This window comes from Puma concolor, chromosome B2, assembly GCF_028749965.1.
Source record: "Puma concolor isolate L17-30 chromosome B2, mPumCon1.1.hap2, whole genome shotgun sequence".
Taxonomy (NCBI): domain Eukaryota; kingdom Metazoa; phylum Chordata; class Mammalia; order Carnivora; family Felidae; genus Puma; species Puma concolor.
This window is the reverse complement of record NC_141671.1, coordinates 73,890,025-73,907,559: the sequence shown is the minus strand read 5'-3', so window position 1 is coordinate 73,907,559 and position 17,535 is coordinate 73,890,025. Positions and strand designations below refer to the sequence as shown.

Below are 17,535 nucleotides of genomic sequence, written 5' to 3'. Positions count from 1 at the left end.
ATGAAGAGGCTTGTGCGATGGGGAATTCAGCATGTGATTGGGGCCAAAGTCATCCTAAGGTGATGGACTCCAGATCTTAGTTGATCAAAGTCACCAGGGCCACAAGCCAACTAGTCAGGTATTTGAGTGCTCCAAGGGGTTGAAATCTTGCAGAGATAACTCGAGAATGTGCCCTGGGCAAGTAGTGCCAGTCTGGTAGAGATCACACCGTGATCAGAGACCTAAAATGACTTCTCATGTCAAGAAAACTGTGTCTCATTTTTTCTTTTTTCCAGAGATCCCTAACTCTTTCTATTCATTATACTAGTACTTTTCTCCTAGAGAAAAGCCGTGAGGATTGGTTAACCTAAAACAGTGCCTGGAAAAAAATAAGTTCTGTATCGACTAGTTAAAATTCCTCATAGGTAAGTCAGTGTTAGCAGACAATGCTGAAAGATTCCAGCTGTTTCCTCTTATATGGCAATTATCCTGAGGGAAGAGGGCATTCTACATATGTGGGAGTTGACAGTGATGATCCTTTCAACATACTGCCTCAAAAAGCCAGTAAAAGTCAGGTTTTGATGATATTCCGTTTTAATCAGACTGGTCATCCTTGAATAGTGATACAAAGATTTCCACATCAAAAATAAATAAAGTGAAATAAAACAGTAAATTGAAAATAACACTACAAATTCAAACCCAAGCACCGAGAAGAAAACTGCTGTACTGATGCACTGAAGCAGCCACATTCTGAGGTAGAAACATGATGAACTAATCACATCTAATGTGATTATGTAACGTTCCCTCAATAGTAATACTGGTGACTATAAAAATTCTTATCCATACATTTAAAAACTCAAAAATACATTTTGCACTTACTAAGAATTTTTACAGTTTCAGTGGGTATAGAGTTGATTTATTAAAAATTGACAATCCAGGCACCTGGGTGGCTCAGTCAGTTAAGCGTCTGACTTCAGCTCAGGTCATGATCTCACAGCTCTTGAGTTTGAGCCCTGGGTTGGGCTCTGTGCTGACAGGTCAGAGCCTGGATCCTGCTTCTGATTCTGTCTCCTCTCCCCCTCCCCCACTTACACTCTGTCTCTCTGTCTCTCAAAAATGAATGTTAGGGGTGCCTGGGTGGCTCAGTTGGTTGGGCGTCCGACTTCAGCTCAGGTCATGATCTCACGGTTTGTGAGTTCGAGCCCGATTCAGAGCCTGGAGCCTGCTTCGGATTCTGTGTCTCCCTCTCTCTCTGCCCCTCCCCTACTCGCACTCTGTCTCTCTCTCAAAAATAAATAAACACTAAAAGTTTGTTTTTAATTGAAAATCCTACAGCTTCCAATTAGTCTGCAACCTCTGCCTGATATCAGGGAAAATATAAACTTCCCAGCCAAATTTCAATACAAAACTTGCAATAATTGGAGGGCAAGATTTAAAAGTGAATAAATATTATGAAAGTTGAATAAAATCATGAAAATTGAATAAATATTGTAGCAACTATGGTAGCAGCGGAATTAAAACATCAAAACAAACTGAACTTAGGCCAGCACTTCAGACAGCTGTATATCAGAGTGTAGACTACAGGGTTATTGGGGTGTTTTTAAGAAATATATTCAATCACATTGTTCTCAATAAAAACATACATAAATTATATATACAGTAGTAACATTTTATCACTATCTTAATTTTATATTAGGAAGCAAAACTATTTTACTGCTAATAATAAAATTTAAAAGAATCAAGAATGGAATCTTACTTCATTTTTCTTTGCTTTATATAGTTTTATAATACACATAATCTCAGTACTATAATACTTTAATAATATAATTAATGAACAATAAACATGTAGTGGGTTCATGAGCAATCAAAAAAGCTGGGATAATAAACATTGCTCTAGTTTTTAATTCTCACTGCTGCTAAAGTTATTCTCTTCACACACTCTTGAATCATGCCTTATGCTTCTTTAAAAATCTGTTAATGGTTCCCCATAGCCTAATGAACAAAATGCAAACTCCTTAGCAAAATATATGAGTGACTGGGTCAAACATTTTCAGCCTAATATCTATCTGGCCTTTCCTACTCCCTCAGACATGATTAATTCCCCACATTTCTAAAGCACTTGACCTGTAAGTCTAGCATAGCACTCATTATACTCTGCAGGATTAGAAGTTTCACTGCAATAGTGAATAACACACTGGACAGAGTCAGGAATCCTCCGCTTGCACGCAGTTCTACTGTCGCCTAGCTATGAGATCCTGACTCAGCACTTTATCTATCTGAGCTTAAAGTCCTCATCTTTAAAATGGAGATAATGACAGAGGGTTAGAAATAACATATGTATATTTTCTAGGTAAGTTGTCTGTCTCCAGCAGTCACTCAATACATACTAGTTGAATCAATACACCAATGAGTAAATGATTCGTTTTGAGAAATAGATTTATACATAGAATTTGACCCAAAGTGAATTACCTTACATTCCTACTGCTATAGATCTCTAAGGGACACACGGATTCTGATTAATTACTCATACAAATTAATAGAGGTACCATGTATTACATGGGAAAACAGCTTATTTTCTTCTTTTAGCTTTTTTAAAAACTTATTTTCAATAAATGTAAATGTGACACAACACTTCCTTTAATCACCTTTAATTATTGCCAAGACACATTCAAATTTGTTTGCCTTTTAACATCTAAAGCATTTTTTCCTATTTCTGACGATTTTATTTTAGGATTAACAGAAGTTGTTTCTATTTGGTTTTCAAAAATACTCACCACTTTCTCAAGAAAAAAGGGGAGCTTGGGTTTTAAGTGGCTAGAAGCCTCAATGTAGTGTAGGACTTCTCTCCAGTGCTATGCAATACATGACAGGAACCACTATGGGTAAAATTTATCTTAGACCCGTCCTGAGAAATTTAGTCAACGAAGCAATTCAAATAAGTATAATTAATTTTTTTTAACTATGTAACCACATAGCTTGGTGGATGGTGTAAGGTTCTGGGAATTGATCAGCTCCTTCATGGATGCATATCACAAAAGATCCCAACTGTGGGCCAGGTTAATTTGTAAAGCTTGCAGACTCTGGCAACCAAAGAGAGCAATAAAAAGGAGTTGTTTCTGATATGAGTCACTGTGGCCTTTGTCTACACACACTCACGGAAGAAAGCAATTTTTAACCACACAACTCTTCCCAAATGCACACATATGTGGAAATAAGGAAAAATACCCAGTGAGCATATGTGTGATTTAAAGAGCAAGTAAAACTTCAAACTCTTGGCCGGGCTCATGTAGATGACTAAAAACAATGTTTATGACATGCCAAGAAGACATCTATGTATATATATTTATATGTTAAATAAATGTAGTGTGATCCATATTTTGAGTTAAGTAAAATGTGAACATATGTTTGTAAATATTCCAGAGACATTTCTCTAGGTGAATTGTATGGATGTGTTTTACAGAAAGTGTCACAAAAATTCATGTGTGGGTGGAGTCAATGCAAAAGCAAAAATAATAACTCAGTCCCTATAGATTACTGAATGGTTTTAATGCCTCTGCTTGAGTCCAAGCCAGAAATATACTGAAATTCTCTGGCTAAAAGGATTATTAATAAAATTATTTACTTTGAAATTATTTCTTACTTCTACAAATGCTATAAGATTCTGGAGAACCCCCCAGTGAACTTTACTAGCATGTTTCAGATCTGAGAGCAATCACATGTAGTTACCCATCATGCAAAATAAAGACAAATCCTGAAACTCATGAATTCTGGAAACAGAGAAAAAGGATATGGAGAAAGGAGATTATACACTGAGGCTCTAATGTCATTTACAGACTTTACCTTTCAATTCTCATTTAAGTGGATGGATAGAAAAATCCTTCCCATAGAAAGATACCTTATAAGAACCTTTGTTATTCAGGCAAATGAGACTTTTTAAAAATCACAATTCTAATCTGGGGAAAATATTCTGACAAGTTTCAAATGAACTGAAGCTGTTCAACCTTTGAATTTTCTTTTTTTTTTGACATTTATTTGTGAGACAGAGAGAGACAAAGCATGAATGGGGGAGGGTCAGAAAGAGGGAGACACACAATCTGAAACAGGCTCCAGGCTCTGAGCCGTCAGCACAGAGCCTGACGCGGGGCTCGAACTCATGGACCGCGAGATCATGACTTGAGCAGAAGTTGGCTGCCTAACCGACTGAGCCACCCAGGCGCCCCTCAACTTTTGAATTTTCAAATGATTTTGAGCCTGCTGGTATTGGAAACCATCTTTGGAGAAGCCAAGTTCCATTTATAAGAAAAAAATTGAAAAGATATGCAGTGACCTTGCCTCCCATCCACAAAACTGTCCTAAAATTAATAATTAACTTAATAAACAGTTAATGTTTTTTAAACTTTATATGGATTTAAATACCAAGGTGAATATATCATAAAATTTATTTTGAATTTTTTTTTAATTTTGTTAATGTTTATCTATTTTTGAGAGAGACAGACAGACCCAGTGCAAGTGGGGGAGGTCAGAGGTCACACAGGGATGGAGACACAGAATCCAAAGCAGGCTCCAGGCTCTGAGCTGTCCACACAGAGCCCAACACGGGGCTCCAACTCACCAACTGTGAGATAATGACCTGAAAAGTCGGACGCTTAACGGATTAAGCCACCCACGTGCCCCTTATTTTGAAACCTTTTAACTCACTTTCTGGGAAACCAAGGGTTAATTATGTGATAAAGCTATCAAAATAAGTTTGGTATATTGGGGTACAGTGGGTAAGGTGAGTAGGGCATTATTTAGCGTATGCCATGTTGAAATAATTTATGAAATTGAAAATAGTATTCTTTCCAGAGTTCATTTTTATATCTAAAATATATACTAAGTATATGCTCAAAAGTATACAAAATCTTATAAGCAAGATTCCTTATGCTTTAAAGTTATATTCTAATATATGTACTGATGAAATGATATGCTGTCTGAAAGTTTCATCTAAGGACTCCAGAAACAGTGGTTAAGGTTAGAGTGGTTTATAGAAGAAACAAGATTGGCTATGGGTTAATAAATGTTGAAGTGAGACAATAAGTATATGTGATGTGCTACACTACTCTCTCAATCTAAAATGTAATATAACAATTTTTAAAATATTATGTAGATATTAAATGTAGCACTACTTGTTTAAGAAAAAGAACGGAGACAAACTAAATATCCATCAACAGAACAGAGAACTGGTTATAAAAAATATATTACAGGACACCTGGGTGGCTCAGCTAGTTGAGTATCTGGCTCTTGGTTTCTGCTCACAGGTTATGTTCTCACAGTTTGTGAGTTTGGGCTCAGGGTTCTGTCCACATCTGTGCTGAGAGCATGGAGCCTGCTTGGAATTCTTTCTTTCCCTCTCTCTCTGCCCCTTGTCCACTCATGCCTGTGCATGCATGCGCTCACTCTCTGGCTCTCTCTCAAAATAAACTTTTATTAAAAAATATGTTATAACCTTATATTATCAAAATAGTACACAACTCTTAAAAGAAAAAGTATACCTATTTGAGCTGATAGGACTATAATAAAATCATAAGTAAGTATAATATACTCTGATTTGTGAAAAAGGGAGAAATGCTGATATATAAATATATCAATAGAGAAATAGATTTGCTAGTTTTCTAATGTTGCTGTAACAAATTGCCCCAAATGTAGAGGCTTAAAATAGCATGAATTTATTCTGAGGGTCACTAAACCAAAATGGGTTTCAGTAGTCTAAAATCAAGGTGTTGGGTGGGTTACATCCTTCTGTATGTTTTAAGAGGGAGTTCCATACTTTCCTCCCTTCCTTACTTTCTCCAGCTTCCAGAGGCTGCTTTCTTGGCTCATGGCCCATCTCCCCATCTTTAAAGCCAGCAGCATAACATCTTCAAATATGTCTCTGCTCTGACTCTCCTATCTCCCTCTTATAAAATAGGGACCCCTGGGGCGCCTGGGTGGCGCAGTCGGTTAAGCGTCCGACTTCAGCCAGGTCACGATCTCGCGGTCCGTGAGTTCGAGCCCCGCGTCGGGCTCTGGGCTGATGGCTCGGAGCCTGGAGCCTGTTTCCGATTCTGTGTCTCCCTCTCTCTCTGCCCCTCCCCCGTTCATGCTCTGTCTCTCTCTGTCCCAAAAATAAATAAAAAACGTTGAAAAAAAAATTTTTAAAAAATAAAATAAAAAATAAAATAGGGACCCTTGTGATTACACAGAACTGTATGATCCAGAATAATATCCTCACCTCATAATCCTTAAATTAATCACATCCATTAAGTCCCTTTTCCCATTTAAGGTAACCCATTTGGGTTTTGGAGATTAAGATGTGAATATCTTTGGGGTGGCATTATTCTGACTATCACAGATATGTAGACATGTATCTTTCTAGAGATACATAAAAACTTGTCATATTAGATTCATCTGGGGAGGGAGACTGTGGCACTGGTGGTCTGAGATAGGAAAGATTTATTATTTGTTGTTTTTCATTTTGCATTTTGAATTTTTCCCTTGTGTATGCATTATTGTTAAAGCACAGTATTTAAAAGGTCACCAAAATAGTAGATCATTTAGATAATTTTTAGGAAGATATAATTGTATCTGTCATAGAAATACAAGAGTAAAAAGTTATACTTTAAAAAATGACTTTAGTACAAAAAAGAGCAGTATGGGGCTGGACATTAATTTTAAATATTCTTTAAACTCTGAATTTTTGGTAGCCTTTGTCTCCATTTATATTAAGACTACTACAATTTGCTTGAAGCATGAATGCACATTTATAAAATCTAGCTATAAATTTAAAAATAGTCATCATGAGTGGCACCTGGGTGGCTCAGTTGGTTGAGCATCTGACTCTTGGTTTTAGCTCAGGTCATGATCTCATGGTTTCCTGAATTCAAGCCCCGTGTCAGGCTCTGTGCTGACCACACGGAACCTGCCTGGGATTCTCTCTCTCTCTCTCTCTCTCTCTCTCTCTCTCTCTCTCCCTCTCTCTCTCTCTCTCTCTCTCTCTTTCTCTCTCTGCCCTTCCCTCACTTGTGCTCTCTCTCAAAATAAATAAAAATAAGATAAAAAATGGTCATCATGAGGTTGCAATTTACTTCTTCATTACATTATTTATTAAGTTTAATTAATTCAAATGAGCATATTGTTCTTGGAAACATAAAAGATGGAAAAGTTGAGTAACAACAGAAAGGAGTTTATGGGGTGCCTGGATGGGTCAGTCGGTTAAGCGTCCAACTCTTGATTCCCACTCTGGTCCAACATGAGCCCCACGTCGAACATCCCTGCTTAGGATTCTCTTTCTCCCTCTCTCTCTGCCCCTCTGCCCCCAATCCCTCAAAATAATAAATAATCATTTAAAAATAAATAAGAAATTTAAAATGGTGTATCCCAGATATATCACTTCTGCTCTTAGGTACCACAAAGTGATAGGTGCAGCAACATAGGAGAGCAGAAATGTGATCTCCTTTGTGCTTAAGAGAACAAAAGTGGCTCTAACAGCTAAGCTACTCTGTTCCATGAAGATGGATAGTATATGTGGAAGTGGTCGGGACAGATGAGGAAAGATCTTTAAAGGCTCAAAAGTATACAGAGAAGGGTCGGAACGAAGCCTAAATGGGCAGGAGCAACAGTGGATGGGAGGCAACGATACTAATCTATGACATAAGCACAGTTTGGTTTGCCTAAGTCCTAACAGAAAAATGACCATAAGTCATGGACTTTATTTCCCTTCCTTTGTTTTTTACAACCACCAAGAAATGGCAACAACCAAATCTCTTTTCCATTGTTTTACTTCTACTTCCCTAGATGTTAAATGTGGCAATGAAAACATCAGTTTTAAAGGTTGCTCTGTTTCTGGTTTTGATCATTAACATTCTGCACAGCATGCCTCAGGAAGTATAAAATGAGATGTTCACATTCTAATTCTTAGAGATGAACTAATGAAGGAACCAGCAAAAGGTCATAGCCTAGAAACCAGATTCATGGAAAGTTGAACAATGTCATGTCTCATTGTGAGATTGATATCCCAGTTGCAATTCCTCCTGCTAACTTCATTCTTAAATCTTATTAAAATATTTCTCATGATTTATAAAATGGTAAATATTCATTCACGGATTGCCGCCAAATATGTACTTCCAACAACTTTGTATTCGATCTCCTATGAGGAGATAAACCAATCACGTTTATGTTTTAAAAAATCATACCACCTTCCTTAGGAGGTATCAGGGTAAGACGATTCACAGCATACTAAAAACTTTTTTCAACTAACAATTCATTGCTATTTCTATTTTGTTTCAATTATTAGCTTTTCCTTCTCCCATTCCTTTTGGTTTCTTACAGCCTTTGAGGTGACTTGCACTCAAAGCCCGCTGAGAGAGGCAGGCTGGGAAAACCACAGGCATTTCCCTCAACCACTATGCCCAGAGTGCAGTGAATTTTACAGCTGAGATCTGAGCTGCAGGGCCTAATGTGTCTGCTGGCAAACAGGATTCAGCGTTCTACCCTCTCTCATCCCTTCTCTCCTGGCACCAGCCACGCTGTGGAATTCCAAAAGTGTCTCATAACACTATTCAGTTTTAAATCAGTCTTCATAAATCTCTTTCATAGCTTCATCTACTTTCATTGGCAATTTGTGATTGCCCTTTCAAAACCTTTGACAAATATCTTCCTCATAGCTGTCCTTGTACAGCAATTTCACTGACAATGAGATGAAGTCTGTTGAACCTCTGAATGCCAGCCCTTCTACCACATTCCTGTGTCATTATAGTTATAAACTCATCCTCCTAGCGCACGTTCTCTGTGGGCAAAGGAAGTTAAGACTTCCAAGTGACCTTAAGGAGTTGTATGTAAAAGTGAATTCATTATTGGAATTATATTTTTATCCAAGCAGGGTTTCCATAAAACTGTGGTCTGTTTTACATTAGGAAGAGGGGGTCAACACTTAACCCTACTAACCAGTTTCTGAATAACAGCAAACAAACTAGGGTAAGGACTTAAGAGAACTCACCTTGCAAGTATGACCTAGTAATTAGCACTAAATGTCATCGCCTAACAGCTGAAAGGTTCTGAACCATCCTTGCAGATGCCCTTGTTAAAAGGATGTAAGGGAGGGGCAGATGAGGTGAGAAGAGGCTCTTAATCTAGCTCCCCATCAGCCCAGTCTCAAGGCTTGGTTCCTGTCACCATCAGTGTGAATCAGTGCTAATCAACTTTATTACCCAGGCAAGTTCTCCCACTAGGAATGAAATAAGATAACCCACAATGCTGGAATTGATTTATTGTATTTTAAAATCCATTTTGGATTACATTTCCCTTTTCCCTTTCAGCCTACCTTGATGTCACCATTTCCTTGATTCATCAAGATTCATGATACTTTGGTTTGGGGGTGGTAATAATGATAACAAATGTTAATATTAAACTTTTCTATGTAAATATTTTATTATTTATTTTGTCTCACAGTTGGTAACACAGTTGGAATTTTAATCATCACCATTTTATAGATGACGAACCAAGGCTTATAGAAGGGTAGCACTGGGTGTTATATGTAAGTGATGAATCACTAAATTCTACTCCAGAACACAATACTATATTATATGTTAACTGACTTGAATCTACATTAAAAAAAGAAAGGCAGGTATGTGTCTAAACTAAAGGTACTCAACTATTTCATAAGAAGCCACTCAAGCCCAGGTTTTTTCTTCCAAAGCCCTCTGCTGCTTTTACTATGTCATAGTAGATTCCCTTGATGAAGATGACCCCCTCACAGAGATTCTTTTTTTTTTTTATTGTTTATGTATTTTTGAGAGAGACAGAGACAGAGACAAAGACAGAGAAAGAGAAAGAGAGAGAATGTGAGTGGGGAGGGGACAGAGAGAGATGGGGACAGGATCTGAAGCGGGCTCTGTGCTGACAGCAGAGAACCTTGATGTGGGGCTCAAACTCACAAACCCTGAGATCATCACCTGAGCCAAAGTTGAACACTTAATTGACTGAGTCACCCAGGCACCCCTGGGGAGATTCTTACTGACCATAGAATCAGTTTTGATTCTAAATGTGTGTCTTTACTTAAAATATACCTTGTTCAAAAAAATCTACAATAAAATATACCTAGTTCAATAGCTCCTAAATATGTGTAATAATGTTTTACTATATGCTAATGTCTGTAACTAATGTTGATTTTAAAAATTCTGTTCAAAATAACTGAATGACTTGCCTATGGATCAGAGAGCTGTTTTCCTATGCCTGTAGTACACAGCAAAGTCTTCTAAATTCGTTCTGAAGACACCTAATTCCCAAGGAGAATGCATATAGCAGCAAAACAGCTTGATTTTCTAAAAGAATGTAGATATCACACTGGGACTTGCTCAGTGGGACATCAGGAAAATTTCACATAAAAACCAAGGGAAGAAAATAAATTTGGAACTTAATTGTGACATTTCACAAAACCTTGGTGACTCAAAAGCAACATAAAAAAAAACATACTCTAGGAAACAAAGCAAGGAGTTATCATACTAATGTGCTGTTAAGAAAATGGAACAAACATTTATTGAACACATACTATACAGGTGCTCAATATTTGAATACAAATCCACAACCCTAATAGATGGATGTCCCAATTTCAAAGGAACTGAAGAGTTTTCCAAAAGTCTTATAAATGGTTAATGGCCAATGTTAATGGCTAATTAACACGTGAGTCTCACAGATTAAAAAGTCTCTGCTCTTTTCACTGAGTGACTTCAGCCATCATGCTAACACTGTTTTCCTCCAATCTTAAGTGTTTTACACTCTGTAAGTGAAAATGACTAATTTCCACAAAGTGGTAGACAAAGATCTTCTTTAGTGGGCCCCCTTTTTTCTAGCACGGCTCTGGCTACCATTGCCACTTCTACATCCTACCCTTTCATTCCTGATGTCTATTGACACAATCAGCATAGTGACTCTTTTAAATGTGGTCTCCTCAGATTATTATTAGAGTTCTACTTCCAATAAATTTATTTTCTTAGCCCTTAGCCCATTAAAAACTTGCTCAAGTCAGGTGACAGCCAAATGGTAGATATTTATGGACCACAGCAGTCAGAGTGAACAATTTGTCTTTTCTAAATTGTGTGATAGCCAGAAATTGAACTGGAGAATGATCAGAGCTATTTCAGCCTCTCCTTCACCAACACAGGTATCCGAGTACAAAAACCATGGAAGCAGGACCTGGGTTAGTGAGTTTCCCATCGAACCATTTTCTGAAGGCATTAATGGGTCATAGTCATGTTGGAGGGTGACTTTTCTATTTTTTCTGTTTCTCACTAGGAAGGCAAGATGACGTTACACAAATTTGGGGTTAAATCCAAGCTTCAACTCTTATCAGTCAGGTAACTGAAATAAGCATTGACTCTCTTTTTTCTCTCTCTCTGAAACCCTATTTTGCTTGCATCTGTAGAATGATGATAAGACCACTTACCTCGGGTTGAACTTTAAGCAAGGTCATGTATGTAAGGCCCCAATACAATACCTGACCCATAAAAGATGTTCAGAAAATGTCCAATCTTCATATCTGAGTTTGAAAATAAGTAAATGCCATTCACTGACAAAATATGCCATATGGTCCTATATTCATGATGCCTATACTACATACGCCTTTATTTCAAATGATTAGTTTAACGTTAAGAATGAGTAATTACGTTTTTTCCACTGACCAAGATGACTTACATTAGGATACAGAAATCGAAAGTAAAAAGATGGAGGTCTGGAAGAGAAGGCAATGCAGGATTGTGACGAGCAAAGTGATGTGGTTAATGGTATTGGCAATCAAAATTATTTGGGCATTTACAGAATCAATAAAGGAAGAGACTCCTGCCTGAGCAAATATTCTCTAACTGAAAGATACTTGTGTATTTGCAGATCATATTAAGCCACCATGGATTTCAAAGCCTATTAAAACCTTAAAAACAGAGTAATCATTCAATTTTTGTTATTTTAGTGACATTTTATATATGAACCATAATGGAAAAATCCATGTTTTGTTATAATGCAATTAAAAATGTAAGGAGACATCTGTGCCCTTTTACACAAGACATAGCAAGAATGCAAAAGTAACTATCAGCACACGTACGTCAGCATGGATATAGCAAATGAAGCATGACATGTAATGAACTATAAATACCATCCCTCAGAACAGACATTTGTCATTTTTCTGGTCTCTAATAAAGGAAATAAGTGAAGTAATTAAAGCCTATAAGTTTTTCTGGGTGAGTTTTATACATTAGGGAAGTGGAAAAAATGATCCCTCCTGCATGATAACTAGCAAAAACAAAACAAACAACAAACAACAACAAAAAACAAATATTCCTAGTGCCAATGGATACTCATGGGCCAGGACCGAACAAATGTATTATAATACATGAGAAGAGACATGAAAAAGTAGAACCACTTGAGTTCACAAACCAGGATTTCAGCAGGCTTCCCATGGTGTTCCAGGTTACACCAATGCCCCCAGAGTACACACAGATGAAACAGCTTCATCCAACCCCAATACCACAACAACTGAATGTAATGAATCCACACAGCTGGATTTCAGGGATTAAGACTATGTTCAAGAAAGTGGTGATATTTCTGGTTGGCAACAACTTTCTTCTTCATAATCCAAGAGCAGATAATGCGAACTAATCTAGGTGTCTTTTGGAGGTACCCGGGCCAACAGAAGATCAATTAAGCCTTTAGTCTAGAAACTAGGGATCTGCCATGGTCTCTAATAATTGTCCTGTGATTACCTCTACAGCAGGGAGTATGCTATTGCCAGAAACATAAGCCAAGATAATGGTTCCAGATCCTGGTTTAATCTTCAGTTACCTCATTCACCCACCCTTCACAGGCCTTCACCTTGGCACATTTGGGTAAGCGAAGTTGGCACCAAGAGTTAGCTTTAGGCGAGTCTGTGAAGCTCATGAAGCTTGACTGCAAACACTCTCAACTCTTTTCTATCATCGTCTTTTACTTCTATTTTCCATAACCCTTTGCCTAGTTTTAATAAACCTTCTATGTGCCCAAGAAAAAGCTAACTCTCCTGGGTTTCATTCTGTAAGCAGTGGGGTAAACTGGTTTAATCAACAACTTGTTCCTAAGCAGTTAATATGTTCTGAGCCCATAGGAAGCACTAGGAATGGCAATACTGTTAAGACCTCAAATCTACCCTAAACGACTTTAACAGTTAGTTTAGAGAAGAAGGTAGACATAGGGAATAACTGACGAAAAAACAGTGGACAATAAAATGTTAATGTCAGTTGTGCCCCAGGTGCAAAAGGACTTAGAGAAGTAAGAGATCAGGATGAGAATGCAAATTGGAATGATTTCAGGAGGAGATGAGACTAGAACTGAACTTTGAAGCATGAGAATTAGTGATATATGGAGAAAGCACTGCAGATGGAAAACAATTAAATCATATAAGAATGAAATAGAAGCTAGTGGGTTTGATACTATCTTGCTTAACAAAAATGTGGCTTTTGGTTGGCTTCATTTTATCAACTCACACAGACACTAAACAGCTAGAACAATATTTTGAGGGTAAAACACTTTGAAAATTCTTGATTCCATGCCTTCTAGAAGGTTGCCTAACCCCCCTGTACACATGGACAAGCACTGGACAGCTCCAAAACCAGAACCCACTCTGGAAATATGTACCTGGACCCCACAGAAAGTAACATGTCCTTTTTTCAAATCAGATGTGGATCTAATCCTATTTGCTTTTGTTGCTTTATCAAGACAGAGTACTTTCTCTCTTAAACCAACACACACACACACACACACACACACACACACACACACACTCTGTTTTATATGTTTCGCTAAAAATCATGTCTTAAGTATCTGAACAAAGTAAAAAACAAAAAACGAAAACAAGAAAACCTTTGAGTAACATGACATTTTCACCTGAGAAAATATTAATGCCTTGTTAAGTACTAGCCACATTTATGTGACACAAAAACAATTATTTGAAAAGTGAAAAAATTCAGTCAAAATATGTTTTGGCAGCAAGTAGAGATAAAATGTAAAACCCCAGTTGTTTTTCTGAATTCAGAACCAATTTAGAGGTTGTTTTTTTTTAAAGCTGAGCTTAAGCAAACAGCTATTTCTGAATGCGGGAAACGTCTTTCCATGTACAACTACTGTCAGGACTAAAGAACAGCTTTATTATGGAGAGCATGGTAAAATGCAGATCCCAGTTTAGTAGGTCTGGGGTCGGGCCTCAGAATATGCATTTCTAATAAGCTCTCAGGTGGTGTTAATCCTGCTGGTTCGCGGGCCATACCTGGCACAGTAAGGCTGGAGAACATGGGACATGGTTTTAAACCTTTTATACTGGGGCGCCTGGGTGGCTCAGTCAGTTAAGCATCCGACTTCGGCTCAGGTCATGATCTCGTGGTCTGTGGGTTCGAGCCCCGCGTCAGGCTCTGTGCTGACAGCTCAGAGCCTGGAGCCTGCTTCAGATTCTGTGTCTCCCTCTCTCTCTGGCCCTCCCCTGTTCATGCTCTGTCTCTCTCTGTCTCAAAAAATAAATAAACATTTAAAAAAATTTAAAAAAAAAACCTTTTATACTGATGTTGGCTTTGCATGTTGTTTTATATCTCAAGATGGACTGGCTTTACAATGATAAAAATTCTAATAATGAATACTCTCAGTCAAAATACACCTCCCTTAGAATATTTCTACTACATTCTAGTGTTGATGGAAACACAAAGATACCCCAAATAGAGAATAGTAGAGTAGAGATACTGTGAAGTTACCTAGGCCTAATCCAATTCAATTCCATTGACCTGCTGAAACTTCAGAAGGTACTATAGTAAATACTAGGAAAGATTTCACTACCGTCTCCTCCTAGAATGTAAGCTCCATGAGGGCAGAAACTTTCTTTTTTGTGACTTTTAAAGTTCTCCAACACAGAAAACACAGCTTAGTATATAGTGGCATGGAATGCTTGTTAAATGGTTGATAGGATGAATAATGGAAAGAAAAACTAATAATCCATGCCTTCACTCCACTAATACTTCTTTCATGTTAGTAACCCTTTCGCCTTTCCTTCTAAGATTGTATTTAAATCCAATCCTTTCAATGGTATGTGATGGAAGTAGCTCAGTTTCCTTCAAAGATTGAAAATCAGTGACTTCCTCTCCACATTTCCGTAAGGCAACGTGAAAACTAAAACATAACCTTGAGTCTATTTTTCCATGAGTATCTCAGCACATTTCTCTAAGCCAGACTCACAGCTCAGTTTTCCTAATGTTTCTTAATTAACTTCTAAGAGTACAAAAGCAGGCAAAATCAAGTTCAATTTATCATGGAATTCAAGATACACACACATCTAATATTGAGTAAACTGTTTTGCCTATCTTTCCTATACTATCTACTACTTGCATTGGTTAGCATTAATAGAAGAACAAAGTACTTTTCCCAATTGGGGAAAAAAGGAGACTTTTAAATAGCTCTTTCTTTCCAGTCATGTTTACATCCAAAAAAACAAATAATCCAGTTAAAAATGGGCAGAAAACATGAATAGACATTTTTCCAAAGAAGACACAGATGGCTAACAATCACACAAAAAGATGCTCAATATCACTCATCATCAGGGAAATACAAATCATCATGTTATGCAATGAAGTTATCATCTCACACCTGCCAGAATGGCTAAAATGAAGAACACAGGAAACAACAGATGTTGGTGAGGATGCAGAGAAAGGGGAACTCTCTTATACTGTTGGTGGGAATGAAAACTGGTGTAGCCACTGTGGAAGACAGTATGGAGGTTCCCCAGAAAGTTAAAAATAGAACTACTCTATGACCCAGAAATTGCACTATTAGGTATTTATCCAAAGGACAGAAAAATGCTGACTCAGTGGGGCACCTGCACCCCAATGTTTATAGCAGCACTATCAATAATAGCCAAAGTATGGAAAGAGCCCAAATGCCCATCGACTGATGAATGGATAAAGAAGATGTGGTATATATATATACAATGGAATATTACTCAGTCATCAAGAAGAATGAAATCATGCCAATTGCAATGGCATGGATGGAGCTAGAGAGTATAATGCTAAGTGAAATAAGTCAGAGAAAGACAAATACCGTGTGATTTCACTCATATGTGGAATTTAAGAAACAAAATACATGAATACAGGGGGGAAAAGGGAGAGAAAACTCAAGAAACAGACTCTTAACTATAAAGTACAAACTGAAGGTTGCTGGAGGGGAGGTGGACAGAGGGATGGGTTAAATGGGTGATGAGTATTAAAGAGGGCACTTGTGATGAGCACTGGGTGCTCTAAGTGATAAATAACTAAATTCTACATCAAAACTAATAAAGAGAATTAAAAAAAAATTTTTTACATTTTATTTATTTTTGAGAAGAGAGAGAAAGACAGAGCACAAGTGGGGGAGGGGAAGAGAGACAGGGAGACACAGATTTTGAAGCAGGCGCCAGGCTCCGAGCTGTCAGCACAGAGACCTACGCGGGGCTCAACTCACAAACCGTGAGATCATGACCTGAGCCGAAGTCAGATGCTTAACAAACTGAGCCACCCAAGCACCCCTTAACTAAATAGAATTTAAATAAAAACTTGAAACTACAAAAAAAATTAGAGGAGTCAAAAATCAATGAAGTCAAAAATCAATTTTAATGGCCCACAAATTATGTTTCCAAGGATACTACTTGTCAAAGAGAAAAAAAAGGTAATGAATAGGACAGGAACAAGTTTAAATTTGTCTTTGTTCTTTTTAAAGTATGAATTTCAAGGGGCACCTTAGTCAAGGGGCGTCCAACCCTTGATTTCAGCTCAGGTCATGATCTCACAGTTTGTGGGATTGAGCCCCATGTCGGGCTCTGTGCTGACAATGCAGAGCCTGCTTGGGATTCTCTGTCTCCCTCTCTCTTGGCCCCTTTCCTCTCACTCTCTCACTCTCTCTCTCTCTCTCTCTCTCTAAAAAAAAATAAACACTTTTTTAAATAAATAAAGTTTGAATTTCATGACAAGAAAAGTTTTCACTACAGCTCAGCCTGTTATTGCTTATGTATCATTGCTATGAAATTTTAGAAACAAGGTTTGTATGATTGTAGCTTTTTACAATTGCAATCCAGTTGCCTTTCTACTTCCAGCTTTTGGCTGCCAAGTGTCCACAGTGGGATGAAGGGAATCCTCTATGCTGGGAAAGACAGACCAGCGAGTGCACAGTCTGGCCCAGTTCAAGCTTCATAAAACATCAGACCACTTTAGGCTCCATCATTCCTTCATTATATGAAAACACAACGTGCTTTGCATTAAACTTTTTTTCCTTTTGCCACAACTTCCAACCAATAATAAACTCATTTTCCCATTTTGAAATATTTAGCCAACTTTAAAGAGTTATTTTTCATTTCTCCTTATTCCATATTTCTGGTTAGGAGAAGTAAAACCTGGAAAGAGATTTGAAAATTTCTGCCAATAGCCATGTCTGACCCAAGAGAAAGCAGGAACAAAATATGCAGAATGCTATAAATGCTTCTTTTCCTCCAACTTAATATCGCCTCTGTTA

General features: G+C 37.6%; 1 long non-coding RNA gene across 11 annotated transcripts in view; it reads right to left on the bottom strand.

The window, feature by feature from the left end:
- Window positions 1-17,535, bottom strand: part of LOC147581049 (uncharacterized) — a 530,577-nt gene that overhangs the window by 381,373 nt on the left and 131,669 nt on the right. The gene's annotated exons all lie outside the window — the stretch shown is intronic.